Below are 13,322 nucleotides of genomic sequence, written 5' to 3' on the forward strand. Positions count from 1 at the left end.
CCTCAGCATTATATCCTACCTTTATATTCTGTTCCCATTGAAACAAATGCCAACAGCGTATTTGCCTTCTTTACCACAGATTCAACCTGTAAAAGAATCCTTCTGAGAGTCTTGCACAAGGACTGTCAAGTCCCTCTGCACCTCTGACGTTTGAATCTTCTCCCCATTTAGGTCACAGTTTGCACTATTTTTCCTTTTACCAAAATGCATTATCATACATTTCCCAACACTCTATTCCATCTGCCAATATTTTGCCCATTCTTCCAATTCAACTAAGTCCTGCTGCAATCATATTGCTTCCTCAGCACTACCTACACCTCCACCTATTGCTGTATCATCCTCAGACTTTGCCACAAATCCATCAATTCCACTATCCAAATCATTGACAAACTGTAAAAAGTGGTGGTCCCAATACTGACTCCCGGGGAACACCAGTAGTCACTGGCAGCCAACCAGAAAAGGCCCCTTTATTCCCACTCGCCATAACACCATAGCTTCCCTGTAACACCATAGGATTTTATCTTGTTAAGCAGCCTCATGTGTGGCAACTCATCAAATGCCTTCTGAAAATCAAAGTAAATGACATTCATTGCCTTTCTTTTGTCCTCCTGCTTGTTGCTTCCTTGAAGAACACTAAGAGATATATCAGGCAAGATTTCCCTTGACAGAAACCATGCTGTCTTTGACTAATTTTATCATTGGTCTCCAAGTACCTTGAAATCTTCTCCTTATAATAGACTCCAACACTTTCTCAACCACTAAGGATAGGCTAATTAGCCTATAATTTCTTTTCTTTTGTCTTCCTCCCTTATTAAAGAGTGGAGTGATGTTTGCAATATTCTACTCTTCCAGGACCATGCCAGAATCAAGAGATTCTTGAAAGATCATAACCAACGCATCCGTTATCTCTTCAGCAACCCCACTCAGGACCCTGGGATGTTGTCCATCTGGTCCAGATGACTTACCCACCCTAAGACCTCTGAGTTTGCCTAGCACTTTTCCTTTGTAATAGCAATGGCACTCACGCCTGCTCTCCGATACTTACGGACCTCTGCCATACTGCTGGTGTCTTCCACAGTGAAGTCTGTTGAAAAGTACTTATTAAGTTCATCTGCCATTTCGTTATCCCCCATTACTACCTCACTAGCATCATTTTCTAGTGGTCCAATGTCAACTCTCACTTCCCTTTTACTCTTTATATAACTGAAAAAAAATTTAGCATCCTGCTTTATATTATTGGCTAGTTTGCCCTGAATGTTTCATCTTTTCCCCTCTTGTCACTTTTTAGTTGCCTTTTGTTGGATTTTGAAAGCTTCCCAATCATCCAACTTCCCGTTCACTTTTGCTACCTTATATGCCATTTCCTTGGCTTTTATGTAGTCCTTAACTTCCCTTGTCTGCCATGGTTGCCTACCCCTACCATTTGAGAACATTTCTGTGGGACTTATCTATCCTGTGGCTTTTGAACTATTCCCAAAAACTTCAGCCATCTCTGCTCTGCCATCATCCTACCAGTATCCTCCAATCCACCTGGGCAAGCCCCTCTCTCATACCTCTGTAATTCCCTTTATTGCATTGTGATACTGATACATGTGAGTTATGCTTCTCCCTCTCAAACTGCAGTATGAATTCAAACATAATATGATCACTGCCTCTTAAGGGTTCCTTTATATAAAGCTCCCTAATAAGATCTGGGTTATTTCACAACTCCCAATTTAAGATAACCATTCCTTGAGTCGGCTCAAGCACAGGCTGATGTAAAAATCCATCTTGTAGGCATTCAAAAAAGCCCTTCTTATGATTCAACACCAACCTGATTACAATTGTGTCATTCCCCTTATTACCTGCCTTTTTCGGCTCCCTTTTCAATCTCAACCCCCCATCGTGGCTACTATTTGGAGGCCTATATATGATTCCCATAATGCTTTTTCACTCTTGCAGTTTTTTAACTCTACCCACAAAAGATTCAACATTTTTGGATTCTACGTCACCTTTTTCTTACCAACAGAGACACACCGCTACATTTGCCTTCTTGCCTGTCCTTTCAATACAAAGTGTTACATCCCTTACCAACAGAGCCACACCACTGCCTGTGCCTTCCTTCCTGTCCTTTCAATATAAAGATCAAGCTGCCAGCTGTGGCCTTCTTTCAGTCACGACTCAGTGATGCTCACAACTTCATACTGACCAATCTGTAATTGCACCATGAGTTCATCCACCTTATTCCACTTATTTCAGTAACACGAGTCAAAAAGGGTCCCTACCTGAAGCATTGAGGCTTTATTCTTTTCCGTAGATGATGCCTGACCTGCTAAGTTCCTCCAGCATTTTATGTTTGTTACATTTATTTAATGTGATAACCGATTTCAATCCATGCTGACACACTTCATCCAGTACTTTGAACTCTAAATTTATGGACCAGTCTTCATGTGACAGGTCACCCTGCCAAATTTAAATACACTGCATCTGCAGAATCATGTGGATTAGCCTTCAATATGAATGACCTACTGAGTTCCTCCAGCATTTTGTGTGTGCTACCTCCTGTAGTTCCATATTGTCTTCAGTTTTAAAATAAATAAGTCATTTTGGCTGATTTCTAAAATCTGTAGCACCAATATGAAAGTACAAAGACAGGATCAAGAGTAGGACATCTGGAGCTGGGAGAACATGAAAGTGTCATGTTCTGTGGATGTATCAGTGATGTAGCTAGAAGGAAGGATGAGGTCCTGCAGGTCAAGTACAAGGAGCTATGTAAGAGATTAAAATGCAGAATCTCACCTATGTAATAATTCTGGGCTACAACCACAGAAACTGTCAATGGATGTCTAGCTGAAGAGATGCTGTAGATCAGCCATCCCCAACCACCGGGCTGTGGACCGGTACCGGGTCGCAAAACATGTGCTACCGAGCCGCGAGGAAACCTTTCCTCATTCCCCGTCAAGCCCACTGTTGAGCCATTACGCATGCGAGGTCATTACCCGTGCGTCATCCATGTCAGCGCGGGAAGGAGATCAATTCCTTGAGCTTTCAAATGACGGCAGGCTGAAAAGTATGTTTGACGTAACATCTCTGCCAGCATTCTGGATCAAAGTCAAGGCTAAATATCCTGAGATAGGCACGAAAGCACCGAAAACGTTGCTTCCATTTCCAACATCATATTGCTGTGAAGCGGGGTTTTCTGCAATGAATGCAACAAAAACTAAATTGCGGAATAGACTGGATATAAGGAACCCTCTGCGAGTATCGCTGTCTCCCATCACCCCTCGATAGGACCGTCTCGTTGCAGGGAAACAAGCCCATGGCTCCCACTGATTCAGCGATATTGGTGTGTTGCAATAATTTTATATGTTCATACAAGGAAAATATGCTCTGTATGTTTAATATCCAAACGTTACTTAAAATGTTATGACGTTATTGACTTATAAGTGACGTATATAACCATATAACAATTACAGCATGGAAACAGGCGATCTCCGCTCTTCTAGTCCGTGCCGAACGCTACTCTCACCTAGTCCCACCGACCTGCACTCAGCCCATAACCCTCTATTCCTTTCCTGTCCATTACCTATCCAATTTTTCTTTAAATGATAATATCGAATCTGCTTCTGCCACTTCTACTGGAAGTTTGTTCAACGCTTACTTCAAGCTCCCCTGTCCTCCCCTGATAATTGACTTATCACTATATTCATGCGAGGAAAATATGCGCTGTGTGTTTAATATTAAATTCGTTAGATAAACCCTTTTAGAAATGAAATTGAGTGTATTAGCCACTTATCACCAATATTCCGGTCGTGATTAACACCACCCCCGCCCCCCCCCGAACAGAATCGCCAAAAATGATTTACAGAAAAAAAGCGGCAGGTAGACGCATGCGCACTGCTGCCCGTGCACAGCTTCATGGTCATTGTAGTCTTTCTCGGGGTAAACATAACGTATTTGACTGCTACTTTTGTCCGTTGGCAATCAACCTCCCCCTCCACCAACCTAGTCGGCCGGACCGCAAGAATATTGTCAATATTAAACCGGTCCGCAGTGCAAAAAAGGTTGGGGACCCCTGCTGTAGATGAAAGGGCTTTAGACTATTGGGTCATTGGGATTTGTTCAATTGGTGATGTAATCTGTGGAAAATTGTTTTCCTTGTGGAGAAGTTGCTAGTGCTTTTGAGGAGATTTAAATTGGTGGGCTCATGTGAAAAGATCAGCAGTTTGAGATAGCACTTGCTAGTGAATCTAGAAGGCAGAGAGATAGGTTTGTAAACCAAAGCAAGCAAAGCTCTTACCTCAAAGTAAAGAGTGTTTAATAGTTCATTTGTTAACCCAGTGAGTGCAGGCTGTACAGGTGCTGAATTAAGATGCAGGTGAGCTCTCTATCTGGGACTTGAACTATCATGAAGTGGAACGGTGGCTCATTGTCCCCAACTTCAGCATTTGCAAATGAGGTAGACAAGAGATTGCTGAAAAGATGAACAAATGAAGCTCTGTGGATTGAACTGATAAACAAGAAAAGAAGGGTCTTTGTATTGCATGATGATCAAATCAAAGGGAAAATCTGTACCTCCTACCTCATGGTAACAGTGAGAAAAGGGCATGTCCTGGGTGGTGGAAGTCCTTAACAATAGACAACATAGAAACATAGAAACATAGAAAATAGGTGCAGGAGTAGGCCATTTGGCCCTTCGAGCCTGCACCGCCATTTATTATGATCATCGCATATCATCCAACTCAGACCCCTGCACCAGCCTTCTCTCCATACCCCCTGATCCCCGTAGCCACAAGGGCCATATCTAACTCCCTCTTAAATATAGCCAACGAACTGGCCTCAACCGTTTCCTGTGGCAGAGAATTCCACAGATTCACCACTCTCTGTGTGAAGAAGTTTTTCCTAATCTCGGTCCTAAAAGGCTTCCCCTTTATCCTCAAACTGTGACCCCTCGTTCTGGACTTCCCCAACATCGGGAACAATCTTCCTTCATCTAGCCTGTCCAATCCCTTTAGGATTTTACACGTTTCAATCCGATCCCCCCTCAATCTTCTAAATTCCAACGAGTACAAGCCCAGTTCATCCAGTCTTTCTTCATATGAAAGTCCTGCCATCCCAGGAATCAATCTGGTGAACCTTCTTTGTACTCCCTCTATGGCAAGGATGTCTTTCCTCAGATTAGGGGACCAAAACTGCATACAATACTCCAGGTGTGGTCTCACCAAGGCCTTGTACAACTGCAGTAGTACCTCCCTGCTCCTGTACTCGAATCCTCTCGCTATAAATGCCAGCATACCATTCGCCTTTTTCACCGCCTGCTGTACCTGCATGCCCACTTTCAATGACTGGTGTATAATGACACCCAGGTCTCGTTGCACCTCCCCTTTTCCTAATCGGCCACCATTCAGATAATAATCTGTTTTCCTATTTTTGCCACCAAAGTGGATAACTTCACATTTATCCACATTAAATTGTGTCTGCCATGAATTTGCTCACTCACCCAACCTATCCAAGTCACCCTGCATCCTCTTAGCATCCTCCTCACAGCTAACACTGCAACCCAGCTTCGTGTCATCCGCAAACTTGGAGATGCTGCATTTAATTCCCTCATCCAAGTCATTAATTTATATTGTAAACAACTGGGGTCCCAGCACTGAGCCTTGCGGTACCCCACTAGTCACCGCCTGCCATTCTGAAAAGGTCCAGTTTATTCCCATTCTTTGCTTCCTGTCTGCTAACCAATTCTCTATCCACATCAATACCTTACCCCCAATACCGTGTGCTTTAAGTTTGCACACTAATCTCCTGTGTGGGACCTTATCAAAAGCCTTTTGAAAATCCAAATATACCACATCCACTGGTTCTCCCCTATCCACTCTACTAGTTACATCCTCAAAAAATTCTATGAGATTCGTCAGACATGATTTTCCTTTCACAAATCCATGCTGACGTTGTCCGATGATTTCACCGCTTTCCAAATGTGCTGTTATCACATCTTTGATAACTGACTCCAGCAGTTTCCCCACCACCGACGTTAGGCTAACTGGTCTATAATTCCCCGGTTTCTCTCTCCCTCCTTTTTTAAAAAGTGGGGTTACATTAACCACCCTCCAATCCTCAGGAACTAGTCCAGAATCTAACGAGTTTTGAAAAATTATCACTAATGCATTCACTATTTCTTGGGCCACTTCCTTAAGCACTCTGGGATGCAGACCATCTGGCCCTGGGGATTTATCTGCCTTTAATTCCTTCAATTTACCCAACACCACTTCCCTACTAACATGTATTTCGCTCAGTTCCTCCATCTCACTGGACCCTCTGTCCCCTACTATTTCTGGAAGATTATTTATGTCCTCCTTAGTGAAGACAGAACCAAAGTAATTATTCAATTGGTCTGCCATGTCCTTGCTCCCCATAATCAATCCACCTGTTTCTGTCTGTAGGGGACCTACATTTGTCTTTACCAGTCTTTTCCTTTTACATATCTATAAAAGCTTTTACAGTCAGTTTTTATGTTCCCTGCCAGTTTTCTCTCATAATTTTTTTTCCCCTTCCTAATTAAGTCCTTTGTCCTCCTCTGCTGAACTCTGAATTTCTCCCAGTCCTCAGGTGAGCCACTTTTTCTGGCTAATTTGTATGCTTCTTCTTTGGAATTGATACTATCCCTAATTTCTCTTGTCAGCCACGGGTGCACTACCTTCCTTGATTTATTCTTTTGCCAAACTGGGATGAACAATTGTTGTAGTTCATCCATGCGATCCTTAAATGCTTGCCATTGCATATCCACCGTCAATCCTTTAAGTGTCATTTGCCAGTCTATCTTAGCTAATTCATGTCTCATACCTTCAAAGTTACCTCTCTTTAAGTTCAGAATCTTTGTTTCTGAATTAACTATGTCACTCTCCATCTTAATGAAGAATTCCACCATATTATGGTCGCTCTTACCCAAGGGGCCTCTCACGACAAGATTGCTAATTAACCCTTCCTCATTGCTCAATACCCAGTCTAGAATAACCTGCTCTCTAGTTGGTTCCTCGACATGTTGGTTCAAAAAACCATCCCGTATACATTCCAAGAAATCCTCTTCCTCAGCACCTTTACCAATTTGGTTCACCCAATCTACATGTAGATTGAAGTCACCCATTATAACTGCTGTTCCTTTATTGCACACATTTCTAATTTCCTGTTTAATACCATCTCCGACCTCACGACTACTGTTAGGTGGCCTGTACACAACTCCCACCAGCGTCTTCTGCCCCTTAGTGTTACGCAGCTCTACCCATATCGATTCCACATCTTCCCGTCTTATGTCCTTCCTTTCTATTGCGTTAATCTTATCTTTAACCCCACCCCACGCCACCCCACCTCCTTTTCTTTCATGTCTATCCCTCCTGAATATTGAATATCCCTGAACGTTGAGCTCCCATCCTTGGTCACCCTGGAGCCATGTCTCTGTGATCCCAACTATATCATAATCATTAATAACAATCTGCACTTTCAATTCATCCACCTTGTTACAAATGCTCCTTGCATTGACACACAAAGCCTTCAGGTGCTCTTTTACAACTCTCATAGCCCTTATACAATTATGCTGAAAAGTGGCCCTTTTTGATGCTTGCCCTGGATTTGTCGGCCTGCCACTTTTACTTTTCTCCTTACTACTTTTTGCTTCTACCCTCACTTTACACCCCTCTGTCTCTCTGCACTGGTTCCCATCCCCCTGTTGTGAACTAACCTCCTCTCGCCTAGCCTCTTTAATTTGACTCCCACCCCCCAACCATTCTAGTTTAAAGTCACCTCAGTAGCCCTCGCTAATCTCCCTGCCAGGATATTAGTCCCCCCAGGATTCAAGTGTAACCCGTCCTTTTTGTACAGGTCACGCCTGCACCAAAAGAGGTCCCAATGATCCAAAAACTTGAATCCCTGCCTCCTGCTCCAATCCCTCAGCCACGCATTTATCCTCCACCTCATCGCATTCCTACTCTCACTGTCGTGTGGCACAGGCAGTAATCCCGAGATTACTACCTTTGCAGTCCTTTTTCTCAACTCCCTTCTTAGCTCCCTATATCCTCCTTTCAGGACCTCTTCCCTTTTCCTACCTATGTCATTGGTACCTATATGTACCACGACCTCTGGCTCCTCACCCTCCCACTTCAGGATATCTTGAACACGATCAGAAATATCCCGGACCCTGGCACCAGGGAGGCAAACTACCATCCGGGTCTCTGAACTGCATCCACAGAATCGCCTATCTGACTCCCTTACTATCGAGTCCCCTATCACAACTGCCCTCCTCTTCCTTGCCCTACCCTTCTGAGCTACAGGGCCAGACTCAGTGCCGGAGGCACGGCCACTGTCGCTTCCCCCGGGTAAGCTGTCCCCCCCCAACAGTACTCAAACAGGAGTACCTATTGTTAAGGGGCACAGCCACCGGGGTGCTCTCTATTACCTGACCTTTCCCCTTCCCCCTCCTAACCGTGACCCACTTGTCTGCCTCCCGTGGCCCCGGCGAGACCACCTGCCTGCAACTCCTCTCTATCACCTCCTCACTCTCCCTGACCAGACGAAGGTCATCGAGCTGCAGCTCCAGTTCCGTAACGCGGTCCCTTAGGAGCTGCATCTCGATGCACTTGGCGCAGATGTAGACATCCGGGAGGCTTGGAGACTCCAGGGCCTCCCACATCCCACACCGAGAACAGCAAACTGCCCTCACACTCATACTGCCCCTCTCCTCAAATAACAACAGAAAATGAATACCAAACCCTCTTCGACTCGCCCGTTTCCGCCTAAGCCCGTTGAGCCGAAGCCCTTAAGCCTTCACTCTGCTCCCGGCTCACTCCGCAGCCCGCAAACTCCGCTGCCCGCTGTATGAGGCTCTGTTCCTTTTAAATCTGCCGCGCTGCACTGCCGGACGTCACACGCCTGCGCAGTCCCGCCTCTCTGAACGCCGTTGGAGAAAAAAAAACGAAAATTTCAAAAATATCTTTCTCCGCACTCCCGCTCCAACTCTCAGACTTCCTTCTTCGGATCAAACCCGAAGCAGGATTTCTGCCCTTTTAAATCTGCCGCGCTGCACTGCGAAAAATACTCTGCAGTTGCTGGTGTCAAAGCAACATGCACAACTGTTCATTTCCACGGATGCTGCCCGACCTGCTGAGTTCCTCCAGCGTGTTGTGCGTGTTGCCTTAATAATGGACGCTGCCTTTCCGAGACACCGCTCCTTGAAGATGTCCTGGGTACTTTGTAGGCTAGTACCCAAGATGGAGCTGACTAAATTTACAACCCTCTGCAGTTTCTTTCGTTGCTGTGCAGTAGCCCCCCCCCCGCCCCCCATACCAGAGAGTGATGCAGCCTGTCAGAATGCTCTCCATGTTACATTTATAGAAGTGTTTGAGGGTATTTGTTGACATACCAAATCTCTTCAAACTCCTAATAAAGTATAGCTGCTGTCTTGCCTTCTTTATATCTACATTGATATGTTGGGACCAGGTTAGATCCTCAGAGATCTTGACATCCAGGAATTTGAAACTTCTCACCCTCTCCACTTCTGATCTCTCTATGAGGATTGGTATGTGTTCCTTCGTCTTACCCTTCCTGAGGTCCATAATCAGCTCTTACTGACGTTGACTGCCAGGTTGTTGCAGCATCACCACTAGCAGTATGCCAGAAGTTTGAAGGCTGCAGAAGTTAGGAATTTCTTTCTTCCTGGCTGTAGGGGCAGAGTCATTGGGCATATTTAAGGCAGGGGTTGATTGGTTCTTGAATAGTCAGGGCATGAAGGGGTATGGGGAGAAGGCAGCAGATTGGGGCTGAGAGGGAAATGGAACAGTCATGATAAAATCGTGGAGCAGACTTGATGAGTCAAATGGCCCAGTTCTGCTCTATATCTTACAGTCTTATGCTCTAAAATTATGACAGAGATGGGTATGGCAGATCACAAATATTCCTTTCCTATCATGGTATCATCAAGTTTACATAGAGTACATACTTTAAGGTCAGAGTCTGGCTGCAATATGGAATGAGAAAATATTGTAGGCAGGTACTCTCATGTCAAGAGAAACACTTGATTTGCCAAAGGATAGAATACTAAGGACCTAATGCAGATAACATGAATAGGAAAGGTTTAGGTGAGATTGGCATGTTGGTTAGCATGGACAGATGATTCTGAAGGAACTCTTCCTGTGCTGTCTTTGACTCAATTGGGAAGATTAGAAATGAGTGCAGTATTCGGTGGATGTGACAGGCTGAAGGGCTTGTTCCTCTCTGTGCAACCTAAACTCCATCTAGATGTGTGGAGTGACATTTCACGTGCTCCTCAAAGTATCTGTTATAGTGTCCTTGTGTAATGGCTGTAGACACTGCAGACTGGGCTCCCCATCAAAAAGTTTTTAACACCAAGAAATGGTGCAAAGATGAAAGACAGAAGAAGAGATGCTTTGAAAGAATAGAAATTAAGGTAATTGATAAAACTTTTCCTTGTTCTATATATGACATATACTTGGTAATGGATGTAGGTGAGCATTGTTCTGGAAATATGGGTGCATCTTCCAGGATACTAACATTATATCACTAGGGGCTATGTCTTTTGATAATTTGACTTGTTTACAGAGCATAACAACAGTCATTAATGAGGTAATGGGTTTCCATCACAAGAACCGTTCTGTTTGTGTAGAATTGTATAGAACATTTTGTAGCCCATTTACATTGGACATGTTGAGATTTAACAAGGTCCTCAACTGATTGAGTGTTTACCGAAGAGATGAGGCAACACTAATGAGTGTGCTCATTGACAAGGAATGCAATGGCATCTCTTTGTGGATTAGAGTTTGGCTCCATCTCGCCCCACATTCAGCTGAGGAAAGGCACTTTGCTCTCTGCAGAAAGGAAGATATAGAACTGGTCTTCTCAGATCCATATAGAGCACCTGTCTGGAACTTTAAGAATTCTGGTGAGAAACGTGAGTTATGGCAGGAAGTGGATCACTAATTGAACATTATTTCCAGTTGTACACCACAGACCAGGATTCAGCAGATTATGAATTTTGTACATGTGACAATAAAAACTAATACCAATTTTCCTGTCATATGTCAAATGATTTTTTTCATTCACAACCCATTGCTGCTGCTTATTATCAGGAATGATTTGGAATAACACACAAAGTCTCAGCACAGCTGAAATGTGTTCTTCTTCTCAGGGCTGTTTCTCAAACTGTCTAGTACAAAATGTTTCCAATGGATGTCCAGTAAGATCAGGTGCTATTTGTACTATTTAATGAAGAGCAACTTTTGAGGCTCAAGCAATTCTCAAGAAAAAGAAGTAAGTTGCTCAATGCTGAGGTCAGAACAGAGAACATGGAAAATTACAGCATAGGAACAGGCCCTTCGGCCCACAGTGTCTATGCTAACTATGAAATCCCATCAGTGTACACATGGTCTATATCCCTCTGTTCTCTCTGTTTATTGACTACCTAAATGCTTTTGAATCATTGGTATCGTATCAGCATCTATCACTTCCACAGGCAGTGCTTTCCTAGCACCTACCACTCTCTGTGTAAAGACCTTGTCTTGTTCGTCTCTTTTCTGATTTCACCCCTCAACTTAAAGATATTCCCACTTGTATTTGACACTTTCAATCTGGGTAAAAAGCCTCTGAACACCTCCCCTACCTATGACCCTCAGAACTCATGCGTGTGATTTCAATCGGACTGATAGGCTAATTTATGTCCCCAGGTTAGTGGGAAAATCTCAGTGAAGCCTCCATACATTTGTACCTCAATCCATTAATTACAAATTGTCCTGGACAAACTAATGCAGTTGGCATTTACTTTCATCATCATTCTTCATGTGTCTGATGTATTTCAACACATGATCAATGATCTATATTGATGAAGATTGCGCGCTGTCTATAGAATCAATAAACTTTCTTCTCTGCTTGGCCTGCTGAGTTCCTCCAGAATTTAGAGTGTGAAATTTTATTCTTTGTTACTGAAGCTAAATTCAAGAGAGGAATGGAGTAGATGATGGAGGCTTTGCCTTAAGTGGCTGAAAACACAGCCGGGCTGTGAGGTGGATTGGTGAGCTGCCTCAGTCATCAGAAGCTTCCAGCTCAGAGAATGCTGAGTGCTGAAGATCTGTACAGACAAATGGCTGGTGTTTTCAAGGGCATCGTACACCTCGCATCTGTGGTCTGAACTCCCCACATGCTTCAAAGTGGCTCCAATTGTAATGTGCTCAAGAAGGGTATGGTGACCTGCCTGAGAAACGGCCATCTGTCAGCACTTACATCCACCATAACAAGTTCTTCAAGAAGTTGGTTATTGTGCTGGATCCTCTTCATTTGCCGATCAGCATAACAGGTCAACACCAGATGTTGTTTCACTGGTTCTCCACTGTACGTCTAGGTAACAGAACGTCAGGCTGCTAATCATCGACAACACTCAGAATCCACCACATTCATCAGAAGATCTCCATCAGTACAGATCATTGACAATATTTCCTCCTCACTGATCATCAACACAAGTGCACTTCATGCTTAGACCCTGCTCTTCTCTTTACACACACTACACGTTCAACAATATTTACAAATTTGCCAACAACACCAGTGTTGTCTGAATCACAAGACTTTTGAGTGTTTCCCTTTTAACCAATGGTCCCTCACTTGTTGAGTTGTTCCAGAATTTTCTGCATTTATTTCAGTTTAACAGCATCTGCAGGTTTTGATTTTCATTTTTTTTCTTCACTTATAATTACTAATTCCTTTCACTCTGATCCCTGCCTTTTGCCATTGAATCACTCCTGGTTCCATAGGATCACATCATTTTGTGTCTTACTGTCCCTAATCTTTGCTCCCCACCTCTGGGTCCATTTTAAAATTGTGATATCTCCACCTATCGAATAACAGATGTCAGAAATTTCAAATTTAAAACTGAAAGTACTAAAAATCCTCACTGATCAGATAACTTCCTCAGAGAGAAAACTAGAGCTAGTGTTGGAAGTCATTAATCTTCACCAGTATATTTTGTTTTCATATTACGAGCATTTTTGTGTTTTTATTGTCTGGAAGTATTACTTCCTGATCTGATAATTATTTCCAATGCTGAGTTTTCGTTTAACCATTAACTTTTTTTTGATTATCACTTTATGTGACTGCAAATTGTTACATAGTGTTTCGTGGTGGTATTACACTGAGGTGCTTTGTAATATGTTCAAAATTCAGAACACTAAATGAATAACCCTCCTTTAGAACATACAACCAGACTCAAAGAATGGACTCACAGACAACATTACAGATTCAGTCACGTTACTACAGGTGGGTAGCAATAGTTTTTAAAATCTATCCCCAGT

At 43.4% G+C, this 13,322-nt stretch overlaps 1 pseudogene; it reads left to right on the plus strand.

The window, feature by feature from the left end:
• Positions 1-10,476: 10,476 nt before the first annotated feature.
• LOC140197047 (alpha-1,4-N-acetylglucosaminyltransferase-like) lies at positions 10,477-11,045 on the plus strand (annotated as a pseudogene).
• Positions 11,046-13,322: the final 2,277 nt, after the last annotated feature.

Source organism: Mobula birostris, chromosome 4 (assembly GCF_030028105.1).
Source record: "Mobula birostris isolate sMobBir1 chromosome 4, sMobBir1.hap1, whole genome shotgun sequence".
Classification (NCBI taxonomy): Eukaryota; Metazoa; Chordata; class Chondrichthyes; order Myliobatiformes; family Myliobatidae; genus Mobula; species Mobula birostris.